Consider the following 25,195-nt stretch of genomic DNA (forward strand, 5'->3'; position numbering starts at 1 on the left):
TTTTTGCGTTTATTTTTTCATGTAAATTCCATTGTCATTTTTTTTATAAAAAAGAGTATATTTTTTGGATTCTAGAAAAGGCGATAAAATAAAACAAGGTATATAAGCCGGGATCACGTATATTAAATCACAATACCGAAATACGATTATTGTGCTCTAAGCGACAAACCAGAGGCTGGCTTGGACGAGGATATTGTTCGTGGATTGTATAATGCAGCAAGACATTTCGGCATTTTTCCCGTTCTCACTTTTGCCCACGTCACTACAGGCGTTTAGCAGGTCATAATTTCGCCCTCGTTCAGATGAGCCCTCTCTTCAATTCCTTGAATACCTGCTGTTAGGTTGAACCACTTCGCTTAGGCCTGCAAAAGTAGGAAGAATTGAAGTTGTACATTTGAACAGCAAAACTTCAGAAAACTTCGTTGTTTGCTTCGTGTAGCAGGTATTTATGAAATAAACACTTTATTTCTGTTGCTAATTAACAGCGAATTAATTATAAAATAGGCGATTATTTGTTTTGTCTTTATCTGGTTCTGTGTACTGGTTTATAGTATTTTTCTGAAGACCTGACTGACTAATGATTTCCATCAAGATTAAAGTGTTCCTAATACCGAAGAAGTCAGATATGGCCAATTAGTTTGTTAAGATATTTTATTTGCTAATTATTCACTTAAATATTGTGAGCACCACCAAAAAAGTACGCAAGTGCATTCAAACTATCATTTGGCAAATGAGCAGTTCTGCCCTCTGGTCTGCAAGCTTTTCTCTTTAGATATCACTATTAGGCCAAAGGCATAGGTTCTGTTGGTTCTTGAAGACTACCTAATTAATTATTCAAGGCACTAATACTTGCACGCACTCTCAATTTAATACTCAATCCGAATTTTGTAAAGTTTAACTTTAATTCTTACGTTGTTATTCGAAAGGCCTTATTTTGTACTTGCTTGATGGTAGAGCGCTAAATATCGTAAACCAATTGATTGCTTCGGCAATGGACAGTCTCAAAGAATGGTTTATTTCACACTTCGTGGGGCTAAAATGTACAGTTTGAAACTGCTAGCTTTGATTGTGAGTTTGTATTTGAGGAACAACTAATCTTTAAACTTTTTAGATATTGAGAGAAGAATAGTTATGATAGATCCTGAATTAGACAAAGGCCAAAAAAGACTCAGTGCTAACTTTTACGAGTGAAAAAGAAACAGCCATAATTCGAGTCGTAACGCTAGAACTCCTGCTTTTCTGAGATTAGAAGGCCGCTGGCAGCCTTCGAAGGAAGTCTAGGCACGTCTCTGGAGCCCCAAGATTTGATCCGCTCAGTGACCGTGCACCCTAATTAGCAGTTAAAAGAGCCTAGCTAAAACTCTCTAATGATGACATTACCGTCACCCATCCTTTCGAGAGAGAACGGGACCTTCATTCACTTAAAGTGAGCAAGCGGAAACATAGTTTAATTACAATCTCAACATGACTCTGCTCGGGTGGCTTCTCTGGCTCCCTTTAATGTTGTTTTGGATTAGAAAAACAGCTAATTTAATTATCTCTTGATGTTTTTTGCTGTAGTAATAAGGTAGTTTCACTCATTTACATCGACCCATGCGCAGCCGTACGGAAACAAAGGAAGGGTAAACAGCCTTCTTAAACTTTGTAGTTCGCTGTAGTATTGTGTCGAAGTATGCTCGTACCTTCAAATCAATTTTTGTGATCTTGTAAAGCAAAAGAATTTTGCTAAAAATTGACCAGATATAGCAAACCGTCTACGCTTCTGATTCATCCTGAAGTATCTCCCGCATCGGAAGAAGGTTTACAGGCGTGCAGTATAAAGCATTATTTCAGGCTTTCAATAGGGGGGGGGGGGGGGGGGGGGGGGGGGAATGGCTTTGTTTACTTGGATTATTATCTGCAGCACTATTACTATTCATCGCCTCTTAGAAACGCAACGTTGGAGGGCTTGCATGTGAGTAAACGGTGGAGCGAACAATTTTCGGGGTGTGAAAAAATCTGAGTTTTGAACGAAAAATAGAATTTCGAGTTCAAATTGCAGTGAGGGGATAGGAGCGCAACGAGAAATCAAGTTGATTGTAAGAAAAAGTGCAATGAAAGCAAAAAAATTTCACCTCAATCAAATGAAGTTGTGGCAACAACTGAAACGCCTGTCCTCAATTATATCTATTTCAAAGCTTTATTCGCTTATTCGAAACCTCCACATGTACAAGTAAGTCTAAAACTGAAAAGTAAAAATTCCTCTACATTTAATTGCAAGATACCCGAATCAATCGCAAGAATATTCGCCAAGCACAAGATGACTAATTCCAAGTTGTAATATTCCAACCCCTTCTTTCACTGCAATTAGACGGTCATGACGCTGTTTTATCCCCACAAATCTCCACACAATAAAAAAATGAACAGGCAGATTGCATAGCTGATGCTAAACGTAAAGCTACCACAATACACTTAGTGAGATATTCAGTTCAGTTGATTTAAATATATTTATCTTGTGTCATTTCCATTCTTTAAGTGGTCACATCTTCATTCAACTTAAGAATAATTTCGAAGTCGATGATAGCAACAATGCACTGCACGCATGGGGCTACATACCAAACATAACTGAAGACATTTCCCGCCTACTATGACATTGAGGTGACTGTAACTGTTGTGCACTCTACTCCTTTCTTCTGAATGAACTGAGCATGGTTATACGAGGTATTAAACGCTTGAAAAATTTTGACTGTTGGTGGCAGATCGCACAACACTGCGCAAAAGAGAAGAACCTACGCTAACCGCAGCAATTATTATTTTGCTGTAGAAGACTATGCCCCTGACAAATGTGCTTGAGCAAGATGGCAAGCATATTAGTGTGCCTACCCTATGAACGTCTTAGAAATAACGGCTTCACTGTCAATGCCGTACAGTTTTGTCAAACAGCCTCGTCTGTTCACTTTAGCGAAAGGATCTGCATACATTTTCACACTATCATTGCTTTCTTCAGTTTAAGTAGTGCCTATCTGTGTTCTACCCTCCCAAACACGCATACCAGCTCCGCTCTCGAGCACAACACAAAGAAGAAAATAATGTGGTGCGAAAAGTTTGCAGCGAGGCAAGACGGGCGACTTCTTTGAGAACTAAAATATCGATGAACAAACAAAAAGAAATATGTTTATGTTTTCCTGTGTACTCGAAAACCAGCAGGTAGTCAATTTTAATTTCAATATCCACCAAGTAGGAATCAACTTTCGTGTCGGTTCTCAGCGTAAATCTATGAAACAGTATTAGACGAATTTCGCAAGCCGCGCAAAAATAGAAGGTGTAATGAAGGCTGGAAAACTCCAATTAAAGACTGTAATTGTGCCAAACGAATGCTTTTCGCTGTTGTCGCGAAACAATGGGACTGACCCTGCAAGTGCGACAGAGGGGACATTTACCAGCGTAGCGCGCTCTGGGGCGCGGGTACATCGATGTGGTACCTCGATGTGGAACATTGTAATTTTGCAGATGAAACAGCGTTATTGTACAAGCGTTACTGAACAGTGGGTACAACTCCACATGGTCTAGAAAACCACCAGGGCAGGACAGGGGATGCTGTCGCGTCATATTCTTAATGCTAGAGCTGAATTGCGTCCCTCAAATTGTTTTGTTTATATTATTCTGTAAATGTTTTACCCTACGCTCTGTCTGAAACGTATAGTCAGAAGAGCTTCCTAAACGGCATAAGGAGTACTTATAGGCAAGACTATGAGAACTCAAGCTCAATTGTAAATAACAGCTGCGAGATAGATTTTAAAATTCTAGTGCTCACTATTGGGAAGGAATGTTTACCAGCACAAAAAAGGCCGCTTTATGCATTGACAGCGAATTGTTAGCGTGCCTTTTCGATCTGCGTTGTGTATTGTAATTTTTGTCTACAAATTTCTCCGTGATGCTGACCACTTGCGAAGTACCGCACAACGTTTACATTACAAATAACTCAAGAAGAATCGCAGACATATACCTTCAGTTTTATATACTCTGATCTGTTTTCACATTCATAATAATCTTCTTTTTTCATTCAACACACATTCCCTTTTTCAAACCCAGTTTTGCGCTAAAGTGAAAACCAGGCTAAAATAACTGCTTTCATTTGATTTTTATTCTCTCCGTTTTCACAATTATTGCAACATTTTACTGGAACCATCATAACACACCCCGCCGGGATGGTGCAGTGGTTACGGAGCTCGACTACTCTTCCCAGGGACGCGGGGTCGAATCCCGGCCTTGGCGGCAGCTTTTCGGTGGCGGCGAAAAGCAAGGCGCCCGTGTGCTGTGCGATGTCAGTGCACGTTAAAGAACCCCAGGTGGTCGAAATTTCCGGAGTCCGCCACTACGACGTCTCTCATAGCCTGAGTTGCTTTGGGACGTTAAACCCCACAAACCAAACCAAACCATCGTAACACGTACGTATCGTGTTGGAACACATCCACTGTCGTGATTTTTAAACCGCTGGTGGCAGATTTACTAAACAGCAAAAAGTATGCACTACCAGCAAAAAGAAAACGAAAAATGTTGTGGTGTTCAATATTTGGCATACAGAATTTATTCACGTGAAATGTTAAGGCGAAGGCGTCTATTCCAATTAAAAACAGATCCCTGGTTCTTCATTCCAAATTTCTTCAAGACGGAATATGATTGGTGCAAATATTAGAGACTATATATATATATATATATATATATATATATATATATATATAAGAAAACGAAAGATAAATAATATATATATATATATATATATATATATACCCAGGTAGCACAGAATGTGGGGCCCCAGTAGGTCCGATGTAGGCAAGTGGGGCTGGGGCAACCATCATAAAACCTGCATCGGTCCCCGATGGGGCAAATGTGGGCAAGCCCCATTTGGGCTTGCCCCTACTCCTCCTGCATGGGTCCCATAGCGGCGTTTCTTGGGCTAATGCAGAGCACATTCCTGCATCCAGACCACAAGGGTCCCTTGCCGGATATTTGAGGGCAATCCAACCTAAATGTGGGCTTTTTATGGGAAAGCCCTCATAGATCCGAAGTGAGGCCGCCCCCATTAAATCTTTGTGGGACCAACATCGGCCGTAGTGGGGCAAGAAAACGGACATACCCACATGCTGCCCAAATCGGCCCCTTGTAGGTTACTTGAGGGCAGGTGAAATATGAATAAGGGCTCAATTTGGGCAAGCCCTCGTGAAGCCCAAATGAGGCAGCCTTAGCTAAACCGCTTTAGGTCCCACATAGGCTGTAATGGGGCTGGAAGGCGGGCGTGCCCGCATGGTACCAAAGTCGGTCCTTTGTGGGGGCTTTGAAGGCCCGTGCAACAGCAGGTGGGCTCTAGGTTCAAAAACAACGTCCAGCCCAATTGGGGCTGCCCACATAAAACTGCTTTATATCCCTCATGGGCCGTAATGGGGCTGGAAGGCGGGAGGGCCCGCATGATACCAAAATTGGTCCCTTGTGGGGAATTTGAAGGCACGTGCAATAGCAAGTGGGCTTTAGGTTCAAAATTAACACCCAGCCCAATTGGGGCTGCCCACACAAAACCGCTGTAGGTCCCACATCGGCCGTAATGGGGCTAGAAGGCGTGCGTGCAATTGCGTAATCATTGTTTCCAACTTTTATTTGCATTAGATGTTGCCTTAAAAAACTGTCATAGATGATTTGTATAACAGTTGTGGCCATGTTTAGTCGATTAGAAATTTACATGGCTTTAGTTCTCGCGCTCGTGCAAATTGCGCTACATATACTAAAACAAACTGATTGCTAACTGTTGCCTCTTATGTGGTTGCTTTGGACAGCCTGCAACTCTCAGTACAATATTACTGTTCAGAACACACATCTCCATAGCCTGAACAAGATGTACATGAAGTCATTTCGGCTAGATGAATGTTATGAATTATTGTAAAATTTAATATTGTGGCTGTTTAGAAAGTGCAGACATGTATAAAGTAATTACTTAATTATGTGCCTAAATTTTGAGTGGGAAAACTTGGACTAGGGCTTTCCATCAATTTCCTACGTCGGACCCTTATGAGAATAATGTGGGCAAGCCCAAGTGTGGCTAGCGCTATAGAACCCGCATTGGTCCTATGTCATTTTCTGAGGGGCTAACTGAAATAAAAAAAAATGTTCCTCCAAAGCGGGTGCCCAAATCGGTCTAAAGTAGGACCATCGCGGGGAGTTGGCGGGATGTGCCCTTTTAACAATGCCGGAAAAATGTGGGCAGCCCTGCAAGGGCTGCCTGCATCGGCCCCTAGTGGGGCCAATTGGGGCTTTGTCGACAGCCCGCTTCGGGCCTACGTCGGCCCCTCTTGCAGCACCCACATTGAGCCCACCGGGGCTGTCCTGCATTGCCTACATCGGGCCCACCGGGGCCCACCCTTCATAGCCCACTTTGTGCTACCTGGGTATATATATATATATATATTATTTATTTAAAGCCCGAGCGTGGTATGGCGCCTGTACAAAATTAAATAGTGAAACTTAAAGACGCGACTCCGTGAACTAAACCATGCTGGACCAACCAATAGACTTTCAGGCATTTTCAAGGCGCTGTTCAGAGGTCAAAGTATTAAAGGAGTACTATCAATGTAGGCACATTGGCATTAGAGCGTCAGCTGTATTTTTACTATTCTTGTAGACAAATGACGTCGGAATTACACCTCAAACGTATAAATGCTGTCCCCATGTCACGTATCCGCCATCGCTGTGGCAGGGATGCCTCCCCGGGCGCGTCGCCATGTGTACAAAATATCGATGTCTAGCATATATCGGCTATGGCGAACACCACGGTGACCTACGAGTTAAGCTCGCTCCATCCCTAAATGTAGCCTGAGACACTCGCTAAATTTGAGCAAAACTGATTTGTGCCAAAATCGTTGTTCAGCCTAATTAGTTTATGCGAACATGATGGTCGCCTTCAAATGTGGCAAAGGCCATCCGCGAATTTGGCATAGCCTACCTCCAAAATTCTACAGTGGCCGATTTGAAAGAAAGTAGATTTGCAGCCGGATTCCACTATGGGGAACACGGTAGTGACCGTCACGGTTCGCCCATCTCTTCCAAAAAATTTACCTCAATCTATTTGCAATTAAATTATTGTGCGGCCTAATCCTCCTTTTTTGAACACGATAGTGCCCTTCAAATGTGGCCTGGGTCACCCTCTGCATTTGACTTTGGTCAATTATGATAAAATTCGTGATATATCGAATGTAAAATTCACTGTTATAAGCAATAAACATGCATATAGAGTTAAGGCTCGATATTAACATTCACCAGTACCGAACCACTAAGCATTGTATGACCGGTTTACAAGATGCGTATTCTGTTGGCAAAAATAGATTACAGTCATCGAAAAAACATTCGGGACATTCTTCAAAGGAAATATTCTGCGGTCCTCCCACCCAGTATCGCTTCAGCACACTGGCTTGTATGGTACGCCTGCTTCGCGGGTGTACCCTGTTCGTTCACCGAGTACAAGAAAGTGCGTTTAGGATGAAGACGACTGCGCGCACTCAGCCATGTCATCATCACATTGTATGACGTTATGCGCGACGGCTACGCTTGATGAGCACAAATAAAGTAGCCAACTGAGGCGACTTCTGTGTAAGCGCTAGTGCGGTTCGTTTTGGTTACGTGAGGGTATTAACGAGGCAGCAGCCAACCGACGCCACTAAGGTGTTGCCGGGCCCAGACTGAGCAGGCGGCGTCTTTGCCGGTCTTGCGTAAAAACAACAACAGAGGGCAGGCATAAACGGAGGAGCCTAATGCAGTACACATTGGGAGCAGGAAGTTCCTCTCCGGGATTGTAGGAATCTTCCCCGTCTTGCAGAGTGTAGATGCATGCAGTGTATGGATAGTTGTTTTCCTACAATTGCTCTGCCTCACCTTTGATTATTATTCGTTATTCCGATTTACTCCACTCTGGAGGCGTTTCACTAATCGTGTTAAACCATGAGGAAAGCACAGGAGCTCAAAAACGCGGCACGAACGTTGAGAGAGATCAGGACGAGCACTACCTTTCGAAGTTAATGCTCGAACTGTTCTTCTCTACTTACATGTCACTGTTTTGTGTTCCTGTGCTTTCTTGAATATGCACGCACACGTCCAGCTACAAGTACTTCTCAGCCTTCCCTTCTACTCACATTTAATAAATCATCATTCTTCACGAACATGGCGCGATGACTCGATGGTGCCTGTATTTCGCGACTGATGCGGAGTGCAGGGTCGGAACCTGGCCGCGGCGGGCTATAGTTTCGAGGGTGGAGGATGGGTCCGTTTCTGTTGAGGCGAAGGGCGAAAGGCTTCCGTGTGCTGTACTTGGCAGTGCATTTTAAAGATTCCTTGATGTTTAAGTTAATCTTGTCCATATTGGACTCCGTCTTAAACCGAGTCTATTACGTATAATAAGCACCATATACCGGACCTTTAACCTGATTTTTTATATACATGTTTATGTACATGTTCTGAAAAACCCCTTTCATTTACTCAGAAAAGACTGTCAATACCTATTCCTTAATATTATTTGCGAAAACATAAATGTTTTTTATTGACGCAGATTGCTAATTTAAGCTTTTAAGCATTGTGTTATGAAGATAATGAAAAAGACAACTTTCGTGTAACGACTTTCGCTCACGAACACCAGTAGGCTTGTGTAAGTCATCACCATATTGCGGACAATATTATTGAGGTAGAGAATGAAGGCTTCAGATAGTCTTTAATCACGGTGCATTTTTATTCTTTTCATTGAGCCCCATTTGTTAGGATGAAAAATGAATTGTTGTTATTAACTATCAAACCTTTTTCCTTTTTTTTAGGGCACTCGGGTAAACACTAATAAAAAGAATACATGCACCTCAGATATTCTAACACACACGTGATGAGTGGCAAAGAGGGGCACCGAGCGTAGCTTTTTTTCCGAAAAAGCTTACCATCAACGTTCTCGATCGCGTGCAGATGCGCTGGCTTCAAGTCTGGGGAACTCATTACTATGGCTGCAAAGCTGCGGAGAGTTTGTCTGGAATTTATCCGTTATTTTTGTTCTTTGTTCTTGCTTAGTAAAAAGCAAAGATAGAGTTGACACTCTGTGATGTGTTTTCTTTTCGCATCTCCTTTTTAACGGGTAATGTAACTCGTCACGGCTGAACAAACAAGCCAAATGGGCCGCTGTCATCGGCGCCCACAAGAGCCAAGTTGCGAGCGGGTGTCCCCGGCTCGCATGAATTAGTGACGACGGCTTCACTCGAGAGCGGCATCAGGAAATGGAACCGAATGTTGCGCGGGCCCATGACTTAGGCTCTTCCTGACGTTTTGAATCAAAAATTGTCTTTTTTTTGTGTTTGCAGCCGAAAACTCAGTAAATTCTGATATTCAGGTTTGCAAGTTTGAATGATAAGTGGCTCGGGCCGATGAGGCTGTAGAGGATTGGTTGATGCATTACAAACGTGTCAGCAAATACAATCGCTGGGACTCGGCCATGCAACTCGCGAACGTGGTCTTTTTTCTGTACGGCACAGCACTGCTCTGGTTCGCGAACCACGAAGACAACCTGACTACAGCGAAGAAGCTTGTGGGAAAGATAACAAACCTTTTGGAATCTCCACATCAAAGATACGCAAGGCGGAACAGACCCTTTCCCAAAGAGCACAGTTGCTTGGAGAGACCTGCACGACATATATCGAAAAAGTCCTGAAGCTCTTCCACACAGTGAATAGGCGCATGTCAGAATAAGACGAGGTTGCACATCTTTTAAAGGGGTTCGCCGAAGGTGTTTATCATTTCCTTATCAAAAAAGAAACCCTATCCGGACGCTGTCTACTACTGCCTTACATTTGAAGCTTTACACATGCTGTGGATTTTACACAAATTTCGACACCTCTCCAACGTTCTAACAGTGACCAGCGTTGAATACACTGACCTCGACGATCTCGTCTCACTGTTCCGCAGAGTTGTGAGGGGACAGCTGGCCAAGCACCAGCAAGGTGCCGACACGCGACCCGAGTACTCGGAATGCGCAGTTCAGCCACAGGAGGCTTAACAACCAGCCACGTGGGCGAGGCAACAAGAACATCCGCTCTGCTCCTACGGTAATGAGCGCGCCTAGCAACTCTTAGCATCCGACTCACATTCGAATGTGCGTCATGTGTGTCCCACCGTCTCTCCACCACCATCGAGTTCCTTTACCTCCAGCACCTTGCATCGTGTCTACCAAACTCACAGCAACTCTGGCTTTGGTCAAGCGGTATAGTTTCTCCCCCTCCCTACTATTATTCAGCCACGTAGTTTACTACCAGTCACCTTTCCTTCATGGACACTATCGTCTTTAAAGGTGAATATGTCTGTTCCTGGCGTGGATGCAAAACGCCGCATGCCAGAGGCAGCACGTCTGCAAGCCTCTCTCGCCTATATAGTCAAGGAATATACGCACCACACCCACATATTCACCGACGGTTCAAATGCTCAAGAGACTTCATCCTGTGGCCTTTAGTACTCTCAACAAACAATGTCCTGTCTTACAGGCTGCAGCGGAAGACATCATCTACGACGGCTGAGCTCCATGGCTTTAAAGAAGCTCTATCCTATATCCTGCGCCAAACTCCCGGAAAATGGGTTATCTTCACTGATGCCAAAGCACTCTGCAAATCCTGATTAACCTGCTGAAGAAAAACAATCATCATCCTGTTTCCCTTGACATAGGGTATCTTCATCATTTGGTTATTGCCGCAGGCCACTGCATAACATTTCAGTGGATACCAGCTCACTGTGGCATTAAAGCCAATGAAAAAGCAGATGAAGCGGCTCGCAAAGGCCACCAACATCAAAGATACATTAGGACCTTCTTCACAAAATCTGATGCATCCCAACTGGCTAAAAGAATTGCTTCCGAAACAAAGTATTGACTTTGAAGCTGGCCGACGCATCACTACCAATTTCTATATTCTAGTAACCCACATCTAAAATCAAGACTTTCTCCGAAATACCCTCGCCAACTAGAAACTCTTTACCACCGACTTCGTCTAAACTGTGCATACACAAATGGATTGCGCTACCGTTTCGGTGAAATGAACAGCCCGTATTGAGACAACTGTAGCTCGATTGAAACTGTGGAACATATCCTACTTGAGTGCACTGCGTACGCTGACGAGCGTACTACGACGAGCGTGCAAACTATGAAATGAACACAGCATGGAGAAGCTCTCCCCACTGCTTTTAACAATGAAAAGTGTTTTAGGTCCCTTAGCCTGCCCTAGGCAACATAGACTCGCGATTAACTTTTTATTTGCATATTTGAAAGACATTGGACTCCTTGATAAACTCTAAATTCACCTCGCATGTTTCCCTCAGGCATTTTGAAAGCTGTGAACTCTATAAGCACATTTGTCGGATCATGCATTTCATTATTTGATTTTATATTATTACTCCACGAGGCACCTTAACACGTATTTAATGTCCGTGTTTTATCTCCCCCTTCAATTCTCTTATTTCCCTCACCATTCTTTTTTCAATCTTTCCCTCCCGAATTCCCCTATCCGCACAGAGTAGCATGCCAGCGAAATCTAAACGCTGGCAAAATTCTCTGTTTTTCAATTAAAGAGTCTCTCTCTCTCTCCTACGCTTCCCGTGAGTCGCCAGTCTGTTACAACTGCGGCCGCCGCGGGCACATCGGGCAGACAACGACAACAATTAATGGAGTCAGGCTCGCCACAACTGCCTGGCCCAGGAGCCTTTCGCTCTAACTCCCGCTTCTGACCGTAGCTTCACACCACCACCCACGGGCCGAGATCTGCCCCCGTCCACACGTCTAAGCTCGCCTAAGCCACCGCCGGGAAACTAGCAGGAGCGGCCGATGGAGGTGCGGTCCTTGAACAGTCATCTTCAATTCCTCTGCCTTCTGTGATGTTGAAGATCAAAGTGCCTGTTACTGTAAATGAAGTAAATATGTTTGCTTTAGTGGATACTGATGCCACAATTTCCATAATGAGTTTCACTTTTAAAAATCGCATTGAATCGAAATTAATGTTTGCTTGGGACCGAAGCGCCAGCATTCGCGGTGTTGGGAAGAACATTTGCGTCATGTAGGTCTCAGCTGCGTCTCAGTGGTCACTGCTGGGTCACTTCTGGGTAAGTTACCCAGCACATGGCGGTGAAATTAAAGATGCAATCATGGGTAGAAAGTAAGAAGATACTCGGAGAACTTCGCAGCAGCTTTACAAATGGTAGGCGCTTAGATGATAGCCTGTTCGTGCTTACCCAATGCATCGTAATATCTAGAGTGGAAAATAGACCTTTGAATTTGGCATTCCTGTACATGAACGGGGCGTACGACAACGTAAACAGGGAACTCCGGACGAAGATAATAGGGAGTTTTAGAATAGGGGGACCCAAGGCTTGGGGCCCCCAAGGAAATAGCGTGCGGCGGCACAACGTGCAAGCCGAGCGGCGAGTTTTAGAATAGGGGTTTTCCCGACGCAGCGGAGCCGGGCTTGCGTTCGTCGATTGCAGCGCCACAACGGTAAACCAAGAAAAAGCATTTAAATATATAAGAGCCAACAACGCTATTTTGTTAATCAAAAAGTGCTACTATTGCACAAAACTATATTAAAACTACCAGTTATACAAACTGTTTTTGTCATACAAGACGAAATCGGCCAATTGTCAATCCAGGCCGAGGCCGGGAAAACTCATTTGAACCTTCCGCGCTTTCCGCCGTCTGGTCCCCATGGCAACCGAACGAGGCGAACTCGCTAGGCCTAGCAGCTCGGTAAATCCGGAAGCAATCAGAAAATATAGGGCGTTTTATTGCTAAAATTTGGTGTTGCGGGCATCATGAGACATAGCATAAGCTTCGTTGGCCTTTCGTTTGCCATGAACGCGTGACACCATGGAGCGGTGACGACGAATGTGTGCCGAGGCGAGCGACTGCCGCTTGGCCGGTCGCCGCCATGTTGCCGTAACCCAAGCGACCCAACGACGGCTTGGGGCGAACGCTATTTCCGAAAAATAGGGGCCGCCCCTAGCGTTAACCCAAGACCCCAAGCGCGCCTTACGTTCTGTGCATGCGCATTTCGACGCCCCAAGCTCCTTGGGGGCCCCAATTATAAAACTCTCTAATAAAAGGAGAAGGTATCGGTCATGAGACAACAGATTTGCTACAGGAGATATAACGGGATAACAAAGTAGAAATTACATGGGAAGGGATGAGAAGTCCGGAAGCTCTCAAGGTATGCAAAGGATTAAGACAAGTTTGTCCTCTACCTCCGCTGCTCTTCATGCTTTATAAGATAAATATGGAACGGGGATCCATATGACAGATTTAAACTGTCATATAGATTAGGCGGAAAGGTGGTAGAGCAGGGCCTCCCCGGTTTAATGTATACAGACGATATTGCGCTGCTAGCAGACAGCCAGGAAGACTTGAAAACTCTAGCTAAATATTGCGGAGACGAAGGGGACGCTCTGGGCTTCAGTTGTTCCGCAGTTAAGTCGGGTCTAATGATTTGCAACGGCTCAGCTTATCCGGGGCCTAGCCATGAAATACCCAGAGTGGAAGAATACAAATATCTTGGGGTATGGGTAAACGAAGGATTGGCATACATGGAAAAGCATTAGCAAGCACATAAGGCGAAAGGATGAAGAAATGCCGGGATAATGAAGCATGGGGTATTCCGGGAACACAACAAGTATCAGGTGTTGAGGGGTATTTGGAAAGGAAATATGGCACCCAGGCTTACTCTTGGAAATGCGGCTTTGTGCCTAAAAGCAGAGATACAGTCGACATTAGAAATAAATCAGAGCGCCGTCGGACAATTAGCACTGGGTGCCCACGGCAAAACCACAAATGAGATGGTACAGGGAGATATGGGCTGGGCATCTCTTGAAGTACGGGAAGCTGAGAGTAATATATTATATGAAGAACGCCCAAGGAAATTGGACCGTAACAGGTGGGCAGCTAAAGTATTTAAATACCTATATCTAAAAAGCATTCATTCATAATGGAGGAAAAGAACTAGGAAACTAAAAAGTAAGTATGCTGGTCTCAAGGATGTAGAAATAAAAAGCGTTAACAGCAGGTGAGAAATACAGAAGGTAAAAATTGGATAACTTGTATGGAAAAGAAACAGAGTGTGGAGCTATACTGAAAGTGGAAAAGCGAAATCAGGAAGGAAGCTTTTTTTGATAACTCAAGAGGCAGCGCCCTACTTTTTGAAGCTAGATCAGGCTGCCTAAACATGCAGCTACGAAAAGAACTTTAGCCATGAAAATGACAAGTGCAGTTTGTGGTAAATCCGCAGAAACAAATTACCATCTGATACTCGTATGTGATGGTATCCATCCGTAAGTCGATGCAGGCGCAATCACTCTTCCTGAAGCCCTGGGGTTTAGAGATACCATTGTCCGGGTGGATGAACCTGTGGTGAAAGCTAGCAAAAAACGATTGAAAGATTGGGAGCCAAAAATGCAGAAATGAAACAATGTCAGTAATGTAAAAACAAAAATTCAATGAATAGAATAATGGTATATTTAACTGATCTAAAACAATGATCAAGATATAGGGAAACAAACGAGCGTGATAGCATCTGCTACCACCCCGTTTCAAAGGGCACGCTCCTATATTCCATCCATCCATCTATCCATCCATCCATCCATCCACCCGTCTATCCATCCATCCATCCATCCATCCATCCATCCATCCATCCATCCATCCATCCATCCATCTATCCATCCATTCGTCCGTCCATCCGTCCATCCATCCACCCACCCACCCATTTACCCATCCATCCATCCATCCATCCATCCCACCCATCCATCCATCCCATCCATCCATCCATCCATCCATCCATCCATCCATCCATCCATCCATCCATCCATCCATCCATCCATTGATCCATCCATCCATTCATCCATCCATCCATTGATCCATCCATTCATCCATCCATCCATCCATCCATCCATCCATCCATCCATCCATCCGCCCGTCCGTCCGTCCGTCCATCCACCCACCCACTCATTTACCTATTCATCCATCCATCCATCCATCCATCCATCCATCCATCCATCCATCCATCCATCCATCCATCCATCCATCCATCCATCCATCCATCCATCCATCCGTCCATCCATCCATCCATCCATCCATCCATCCATCCATCCATCCATCCATCCATCCATCCATCCATCCATCCATCCATCCACTTCTCTCGTCGTATACATAGCCCTTTCTATCGAAGGTCTGTTTTATATACCGCAGTTTGAAAGATGTAGTCTTAGATTTGCCATGTTCTATTACTTTTTGTTACTGATATTTTGTGTTGATCGCTTACAGGAGACCAGCTTTCTTGTTTTGTAGGCTTCAAATGCAGTTATTAGAGGTCTAATCTTTCATTTAGCAAAACTTTCTATTCTAATGCATATATCAGAATTTGAGGACTTTTGAGTGTAGTGTACTGTTCCATAAATCAAGTAATTCTTTTTTTTTTCAGATTACGATGAAGTTTCATCAGCGGTATCGGTTATGCCATAAAAAATCAGATTATTTCACTGTGGTCATTTTTTGGCGTCCCCATGTCTTGAACAAATGGTACATGGTTCATCTTCAATTAGCTCCACTGTGAGCCGCAGTTCTTGCATATCGTGCTAATGAGAGAAAGAAAAACTTTGGCTTTCCACCTTGTATAGCATTTCTGTTATTTCGGAAGCCGTTACTGAAACAGACTATGTTATTCCATGAATTCACACACTGCTTCCAGTATTGTGTTTTGTGCTGACTCTATTGTCTTGGAGCACTCATCTTGATTCTTCATGGTTGCCATGATTGTGAAATGTTATCCAGGCCCGGGTAACTTTCGCCGTTACCGCAACGAAGTAGTAGTAAAGAGCATAAAGGCGCTATAACTGCCTCAGGGCACGGAAGAACAGTTAGAAGGGTATAGTGTGGATTGTAAGAAAGGGATAAGGTACTCTGGAAAGGTGACTAACCTGCAGGACAAGCAGCCGTTGGTTTCTGTCGTCGTGCATATTTGCATCGCGAAATATTGGTCTTTTCTGCCTTTCCTTTTTCATATCATCGCCACAATCCCTTAAGACTTGCCGTTCTGAAAGTTTGTGGAAGTAGACTGTTGTAATTGAAGGATGGATGTCGTCTAGTCTCTATAAGTAGTGCGATAAACACACGCCAGTTTTATTTTGTGTTCTCAGGCTGCATTTTTCACAAGTATCAGCAATGTGGGATAGAACATTTACTTCAGACGCGGAGCATTCCTTCGGCATATGTTTTATTTGAAAATCTAGTGCGCCTCAGTAACAACTATAGCAGGCGTGGTCACACCTATGGAAGGGTGTTTGACGAAAAAAAACGGCACAAATTCGTGATAATGTAAGAACTAACCAGAACTGTGCCTCATGGGAGTTCTTGTACATAGTCGAGGGAGGACAATAGGGCAGCAAAAGAGGAAGTTTTTTATCAGGGGACGGTAGCAATCAAACAGAAGATATGGAGATTGAGATACGCTAGCGTCACCCACAAAAGATTATAAGGCTCGTTAATGCAAGAAATGCGAGCACGCGCCCTTGAATGCGCGACAGGATCAATAGTATCATTAGTGATACTTATGTCGGGCAGCAGTAACATTATATGCATTTTCCTTTTCTTTATCGAGATAAGTGGTTTCAAGCCACGTTAGTAGGAAACGTTTTTTAGCGCCACCAATGATGCAGATTGTGTGAATAACATGGTAGCATTCATATATGTAACGAGTTTTAAGTGCCCGCCGTAATTTTTGTCTTATTTTAACACGCACATTTGTACACATCCAAACGTTTGTTGAAAAATAACTTAATTCGCAGCTTTTTTTGTGGTTTTTTTGTATTGCATGAAAGCTAACAGGAAGCGTATTAAACCGGCCACAGGAAATACTCACAAATAAAGGTCCACCGTGAGAGGAAGCAGTTCAAAACGCAGTTTCACATCTCTGCTTTTAAATGAAGGCGCTTAAATGAGGAACAAAAGCAGCCATATCAAATAAATTATTCCTATCGTATATTGTAAGATAAATATTGATTCTTCCGAAATAACTGACCTTTCCTGCGATGTTATATTTCTATGCTGAAGGATGTCTGTTGCTGCCAAACTGCTCAACCGTAGCTTCGAACAAAGCAAAATAATGAGTGCTTCCTACAACCGGTTTAAGCTGACGGTGCATATATTACAGTTCCATGGGCAAAAAGGGGAGAGCACCGTTCCAGGCAGTGCCTAATGTCCGTGCAGCTTATGATATAGATTGCCAAATAGCGTTCCGTAATTAGATGCTTCGGTCTCCACAAGCAACGCCGGTCGGTGTTTTGCAATGCTTGCGTTTCTGCCGGATCTTGCGTAAAGCTCGGTCATACCGAGTTTTGCTTGCCATTTTCAGTAATTAACGTCTGATAAAGGAAAGCGATTATTAGCACCATAGCCCGCGCACTCATTCATGTCTGCTTATGACACAGCACCAATTACCACAGTTAGTGATGCGTGGGATTATCACGCTCACCATTAAGACTCGCGTGAGAAAGAGCTCTTGCATCACTCTCCGAATTTCCGTGTTGTCTGTTCCCTTTTAATGCTGCGATGAAATGATATCACTGCTGCCCCGCATGTCCCTCATCAACAGCAGGAAACATTTTGATCTTACACTGCTTGCCTTTATAGCAAGGGTAAAATTGGCGGCTTGATTACTGTACCCCGGTTCGCGGAAACTGCTGATAGAAATCATTGCGGTAACCGTGGTGCTCACGTCTTTTGCTGCTCTTTTATTCGCGCCGTTCGCTGCTCGCTACTCTGACATTCTTCTCAGAAAGAAGCACAAGCTTCTAATTACGCTATCAAAGCTCTCTCGATCTACTTCTAAATACCACGCAAGCGCTGTACTAGAGCGTATATAATGGGCATGGCAGCCTGGTCCGCCGAGAATAACAGACAAGCACAACGATTATTTTGACACTCGAGAAATAATATATGTCTGAGCAGTACCGGAGTTTTCTTCGCCTTGGACCGAAATCCCGCGAAGACCCCCTGCTCAAGCCTGTTAAAAAGGTCGCCCTGCAGAATTCTGTGTCTCGACGTGTGAGGGATGCAGGTCGCTTTCGATTTTCTGTGGTGTGTGGATATTTTCATGTCCAATCACCGTAGATGTCGTGGCGCCCCCTTTGGACAGTTGGAGAAATGCCTCGTTAGTAAAGGCCTTCGTATAGTTGTGTCTGACAAAAGGTTTTGTGTCATTTCGGAATGTGGATCATTCTCGGAGAAACCTAACGCTGTATTACATGAGAATTTCAGGCTGGTCTTTGTGAAGTGCAGTGTCGTTACGAGCAGGGAAATCGGATCTATCACCCGATTTCATTACTTACGAAGGTGTTTTTAATATCTTACTCAACCTTAAAGTGAAGACCTCTGTTGGCCCTGATAATGTACCTAACGTATTCCTGCGTCGCTATGCAGAAACCCTAGCCCATATTTTTACTCATCTGTTTCAGTTATCATTTCGGGACTGCGGTCTTCCTGACGATTGGCGAATTGCCCGAGTGATTCCAGTTTTCAAAAAAGGTGACCGTCTTGATGTTAGAAATTATCGCCCAATTTTATTAACCTCTATTACATGTAAACTCATGGAACACATCGTATCCAACTTCATAATCGCATTTCTCGAAGAAAACAACGTTTTGTCGTGTTTCCAACATAGATTTCGGAAAGGCCTTTCAACTGTTACCCAACTAGTAACCACCATTCACGAAGTGGCATCCTCTCTTGATAAGGGTGAGTAAATAGACATGATATTTCTTGACTTTAGCAAAGCATTTGATCGCGTCTCTCATAACAAACTAGTCCTAAAGCTTCAGAACATTGGTCTTCCTTTACCAATGGTGAAATGGATTCAAGCATACCCCAGTAACCGAAAACAGTTCGTCCACGTGAATGGCTGCTCCTCTAAAATTCTCCCGGTTGGCTCTGGAGTACCTCAGGGAAGTGTCCTGGGCCCTGTTTTATTCCTAATTTACATGAATGACATTGCTGCCTCAGTTGACATCACATCTGTTAGTATCAGGTTATTCGCAGATGACTGTGTTCTATTCAAAACTATTCGTTGCATAGATGACCAAATTGCTTTGAACAATAACCTTAATGCTGTACACCAGTGGTGTAGCCATTGGTCTATGGAATTAAACAGAGAAAAGCCGTTCTTTTTCGCGTAACTAACAAAAAACTCCGTTTCAGTTTTTGTATAAAATCAACGAATATGCAATAGTTCAGGTGGATGAGTGTAAATATCTAGGCGTCACGATAACTAAAAACTTGAACTGGACCAGCCACATCACCAAAACCTGTGCATCAGCCTTCAGGAAACTAGGTTTTCTTCGTTCTAAATTAAGGTCAGCCCCTGCCCATGTTAAGCTGCTAGCATACAATGCGCTTATCAGACCTCAGCTGGAGTAAGCTTGTGTGGTGTGGGACCCGTACTTGAAAAAAAAAAAACATAACTAAAGTAGAAAAGGTACAGAGAAAAGCAGTTCGTTTTATATTTAATGCATATGGCAGATTAGACTCCCCATCGTCTCTAATGAGTGATAACAACATTTTGACATTAGAAACGAGAAGAGTGATTTCCAGATTGCGGTTTCTGTATCGGCTTTGCAATCACCACCTTGATATCAATGCACAATTGTTCATTCATCCACGCGTGGGTCGTCCAGCCCGACACTCCCATCATCACAACCTGGAACCAATCTTTGCCCGTACTAACAGATTCAAGAACTCTTTTTTTCCGCGCACTGTCTCCCAGTGGAATGCAATTCCGAAAGATGTTTTCTCCGCTAATAATGCAACAGTTTTTGAAGAAGGTGTACGAAAAGCCCTTCTTTGATTTTTTGCTTCCCTATTTGATGATTCAATTTTTTTCCCATCATATGTTTGCACTTTACCCTGTTCGTTTTATATTTTTGCTTGCCGATGGTGGCGCTGAAATGCATTTTCTTTTGTCCTGTATTGCCCACCTGCTTGGTCTATATTGAGTGCAGTATTGTCTAAATAAAAAAAAAATAAATAAATATAATCTTGCTCAATGTCGGGCTTGAGACGTCGGTTGACAAGGTTCGTAAAGCTAAATTGAACGAACTAAATTTATTCCTCGCTACGAAGACACATAGGCAGGGAAGGCATTTACATGTAATTGTTTCATAGACAGCACTTGGCTGAAGGAGGTATCGGCTTTGTTACAAGGACATCTATCTGAATGGTCCATTGAAGAAGTTTTTAGGGTAGGGAACTCAGATTAGCGCTTTGAGTTCCTTAAGTAAAATGTGCCAGTGGGGTGTGACATCTTCAGTGTTGATGTGGTGGACTTGGTTTATTCCCTCTCTCATTCTGCCCTATGAGCTACTTAAGGGATTGCATTGTGGCAGATAATGACAAAGTAGCCTTCTGTAATAAGTGCGAAACTGTCATTGCCATTATATTAAAAAGTAGAAATTGCATAGGATATAAAGTGGGCCACGTCTGAGTGATATTTTTGTGCCGTGCGTAGCTCGGAACATAAAGCGTAGCGTGAATGGACTAGCCATGTAGGAGTTGTGGAGCTAGGCGATTACCTAGAATTTCTAAGTCCGAAGGACAGAGGTGGTCAAGGATGATGTGAAGAAACAAACAGAGCTGTGTTTGTAATTCATTCTTTGTTGTCCTTGTCTTTCGCACCGGATTTTCAAAAACATATAATAAAATTTACTATAAATGCCTCCTGTCAAGCCCTACATCAGAAAGTAAAACTTGCATGTTCTAGCCGAGTTGAAAAAGCTATACAATTGTTTCTTGCCCCAACTGGATTCAATGGTTTTTGACCACGAACCATTTATGACAACAGAACGTTTTGTAGTTGAATGAAAATTCTGGGGTTAAACGAGAAAGAGAACAGTAAATAAGATAAATTTTCAGTAAGAAATAGATACCTTTAAAAAAGGTAATAATTACATAATAAATACAGAACATTTGGTCATATCTTTGGCACGTTTTGTAGAATTTTTCCACTGTTAAAGGTCTTTATTCTCAAATTTACAAGTATACGCAATGCAGTTTTGTCCCTTAACTTACTCTTCCCCAGAAGAATTTGTTAAAGTTAAAGATTAAATGCATACCGCTTTACCGGAAGTGAGCATACTTCAAAAATACCGCCACTACGTCACACCGAAATAAAATTCGAAACTCTTTTCGGAATAAACAGTGAATATGCTCACGAATGTTTAGCGAGTATTCAGTTTTTTTCAGCGTCTATTAAAATCCCGTTAGGCTGTCTGGAGAAATTACTTTATCCACAGAAGTTCAAGTTAAGTGATACGCACCCACACTTCTGCTTGGGCAAGCAATGCGAACTAGAAGGCTGCACACATCAACACATCTAAATTTCCTCAGACTTTATTTAGGAAGGCTGACGGCATTTTTGGCGGACAACTTCAAAAACAATTGTGTGTAGTCTGCGCAGGTAACAAAGATCTTCCTCAGCTTGAAGAATATACTATATAATTCATAAAATAGAATATTCAGAGGATGCGGTCCGCGAAAAAAGCACTGAACTCTATCTCTATATGATTGAGAGTTGCTGCAGACTTTTTCTGGAAATTTGGGTATTTCGCAGTAAGACCATACAAGCCGGAATACTGTATTAGTATAGAAGTCAAGAAAAAACGTGGAGTAAGTTTATATTCCAATTATTATTCTTATTTCTCTTGCTTTAGCAATCGAAGAGTCTACAGGCAGAAGAACTGTACTTCCAATGGTAAACTTTTCACCCTGACTGCTATATATTTCAATATTTCAGTTGTCTCTTTTAGTTTATTCTCCTATACCTAAAACGCTGATGATAAAACGTCCATGCTATATACTGAATTTGTCTAGTGGCTCATTTATTCTTGTTTCGTGCACTTGATAATTTCACCCGTATCCATATGAGGTGATAGTCTAATCTTTAATATTTGAAAAAAGGAGGAATGAAACCACAATTTTTTATCCTAATACAATGGCTGCTTCATATTAAAGACAAATGAATAAATGGTAGAAAAAGGAAAGTGTAAAAGAGTAACTGTTACCTTTTTGGCTTTTTTGGGGCCCCTTGCCGCAGTAACATTGAGCCACTCAGGACATAGCGCTCTTTACGGTTGCAGTGTCGACTGTGCATCGCAAGTGTAGTCGGGCGCAATCATTGTGTAAGCTTGAAACAAACAAGTGAAAATGTCATCTCCGAGCTCTAAGGAACTTCATTTCTGGGTAAGAAGCAGACCTTATATGTGGCAACCACGCGCTCGCACAGATAGCTTCAGAACCATGTTCAAATTTGTTTATGAAGTTTACACTCAGTTGAACATGTTCGGAAATTCAAAAGTCATTGGTATGATTTGACCAAATGACCCCGGGAAACAAAACCATGATATTTCCTAGCATTTTTGCAAGGATTTATAAGAAAGATGACAGTAAAAGGTTGCAAAATTGACTCATAAGAATTCTATGGCGAAAGCCTTTCTTGACACGAGGGCACTCACTTGTTCGCTAGAAATGTCCCCAGCAAACGTTCACCCAAGCTTCTCATAGAAAAAAGTTCTGGCTACAATAGGGATGGAACCATTATCCCTACGATCCGCATCAAAAACCGCAAAAGACTACTACACGTCAACTTTTTCTCAGTGCTGACTGAATTCCACAGCCGAAAAGAAAAGCGTAATCAGACGTCTTAAACACAACAACTATACATAGGCTGTTGTTACATTATTATAAGTGATTGAGAGTAGCCAACTCGGCATACAGAGAACACCTTGATTGTGGCTCTTTTTGTGCCTTGAAATCTTCACGAACCTACATAACATTCTCAATAAAGCCTACTCTTGCAGATCTAATGCCAACATCAGCGTGGTGCACAGCAATGCGCGTTTTCCATATGGGAAGCAAACTCAACGTTATAAACATGCCGTAGGAACGCTCCTATTGTCATTCATGGGCATGAAACGGTTACCATATGGCGTTATGAACAGTTCTTTTCTTTCTTTAAAGTTCTTTTAAAGATGTCCCAGTCAAATCGGCATCGCAACAATCGAGAAAAATATGATCGGCTGTTTCTTGTTTCCTATAAAGACAGTTCACCGTCCAATAAATACAAATCCCTTTGTCCTGAAGCCAAGGATTGACAAGGAGCGTGTCGCTATAAAGTTCCTAAGAAAACGATCGTAATTCATGTCTAGAGTGAGGATGATGATGATAGTAGCAATGACAATGACGATGTCTTGTTAATCATAATGATGTTAGTAGCGATGATAATGGCAATGCAGACAGTGATAATGATCATGATAGTAGTAGCGGTGTGAGTGAGGGTGCATTTAGTTTAAAATGAAAGGATGATTTATGGGTTTAAAGTACCAAAGCGACTCAGGCTATGAGAGAAGCCTTAGTGGAGAGTGAAACACCACCTTGCGCCGGCGGTTCTTTCGGAGCGCATTCGGCCATTTGAATTTGTGTCTCTCACTGCTTTGTGGTGCCAACTTAGGACGTTTCCCCCTTTAGGAGACAGGTTTTGACTTACACAGCGTTTACAAACAGACACGGCGCTCGAGGATGCCGGAGCAGACTGGCAGTGAAAGTAGATTTAGCCTCGTTAGCAATCGTGGAAACGATGTTTTAATATCCTTGTCTGATTTCACATGGACACGTATGATGTCATCGTTTGCTGAAGTACAAGCTCTAGCGTGCTAGAACAGATAAGGAGAAGCTGAAATATCAGTTATATGGGGCAATATTCCTAAAACATAGCGAAACATAGAACGGTATGAGTCAAGAGCGCTACGCATGAAACGCACGCAAGCAAAATTTACCATGAAACATACTTCTTGCTCAACACTAAAGCAACTACGTGTAAAACGTTCCGAGCGAAAGGAAAAAAAGATAAGTCATGAAGGCTGACATGCACTCAATCCACCACATAAAAAAAAGCTAGCGGATAGTTTTGCAAGCTCAAAGTTGAACCAATGAAGCGTTGTCGCTGACCATTTGAAAGCAATTTTATTGCGTCAGCAATACTGCACCAGGTTTCAGCTCGTCGCGTAGTACCGGGAAGGGCGACGTTTGATATTGAGCCGCAGCCGAGCCGAATACGATTTTACCCAAGCCGTATGAACGTGCCATAGTGGCCTATAGGGTTATCGTGAGGGCCAGGGTCCTGGCAGGCTGATTCTGACATAACAATCTCATGTGAAACTAGAGACCCAAGTTGGCAGCTCCTGCCAGACCACGTATAAATGCCCTGCTCTAACATCTCAAGCTACACCATGAGGTACACTAAATGCTGAACCATAAGCGCAGCCATGGAGGTATTGCTAACGCAATTCAACACGGTTTAACCAGAGCTAAACCACAGCCAATTGGTTTTGTCTATAGAAAAATGTATACATACGTCTATATGAATGACGGTTTTCCGGGCAATGTTCTGAGCCCAGACAGGATCATTGCTAGGGTTGCCGCGCTCTTACGGTGTGCTACTACCTCAGGTGATTTGATATGCTTTGCAAATCTTTTTGCAATTAACTTAATAGAGAGTATGCAGGGGGCGTAATAAGATAGAGTCTCTGTCGAGAGTGGTCAGACGCGCAAAATAGGAAACCAAGAATATAAAGCGGGAAAAATGATAACATTAGAGCTAATGACCACGATAAAATTAACTTAGGAAAAGTAACCTACAGAAGGGGCGTCAGGGAGCTAGACTCTATTTGTATGTCCCTTAGAGCTCACATCGTGTTGTAGTACTCACTGTGGCAATTAATAATTGAGTCGTCGACTTGCATGTTCTTGTGTTGTAACCTTGTAAGTTGAATTTTTATGATAAAACTGTAGTGTTGAACCTGTGCATTACAGCTTTGATTCTTATCCGCTCATATCGCTTATACTATTTATAAAAATAGCAAAATGTTATAGAAAGTTCGTCATGAAAATATTGAAGCCTATGGTTTCAATTGAGTCCGAATCTCAGTGCAACCGAAACTAACTTATGAACGACCGCAGAATCCGTGCCCTTACATCTTTATCTTGTTCCTGTTTTGCATTGCTTTGCCACAAAACCGCCTTAAATAAGTGCCAACACAGAGTAGGCTATACGAAATATGTATTTTGAGCCAAACAACACATGGT

General features: G+C 42.9%; 1 long non-coding RNA gene across 1 annotated transcript; it reads right to left on the reverse strand.

The window, feature by feature from the left end:
• Positions 1–22,221, reverse strand: LOC146189250 (uncharacterized). Its single transcript, XR_014707277.1, has 3 exons — positions 22,117–22,221; positions 15,985–16,100; positions 1–362 (listed from the first exon to the last, which is right to left on the reverse strand). It is a non-coding gene; the product is annotated as an uncharacterized LOC146189250 (long non-coding RNA).
• Positions 22,222–25,195: the final 2,974 nt, after the last annotated feature.

Source organism: Amblyomma maculatum, chromosome 5 (assembly GCF_055883805.1).
Source record: "Amblyomma maculatum isolate TAMU_Amacu chromosome 5, ASM5588380v1, whole genome shotgun sequence".
Lineage (NCBI taxonomy): Eukaryota > Metazoa > Arthropoda > Arachnida > Ixodida > Ixodidae > Amblyomma > Amblyomma maculatum.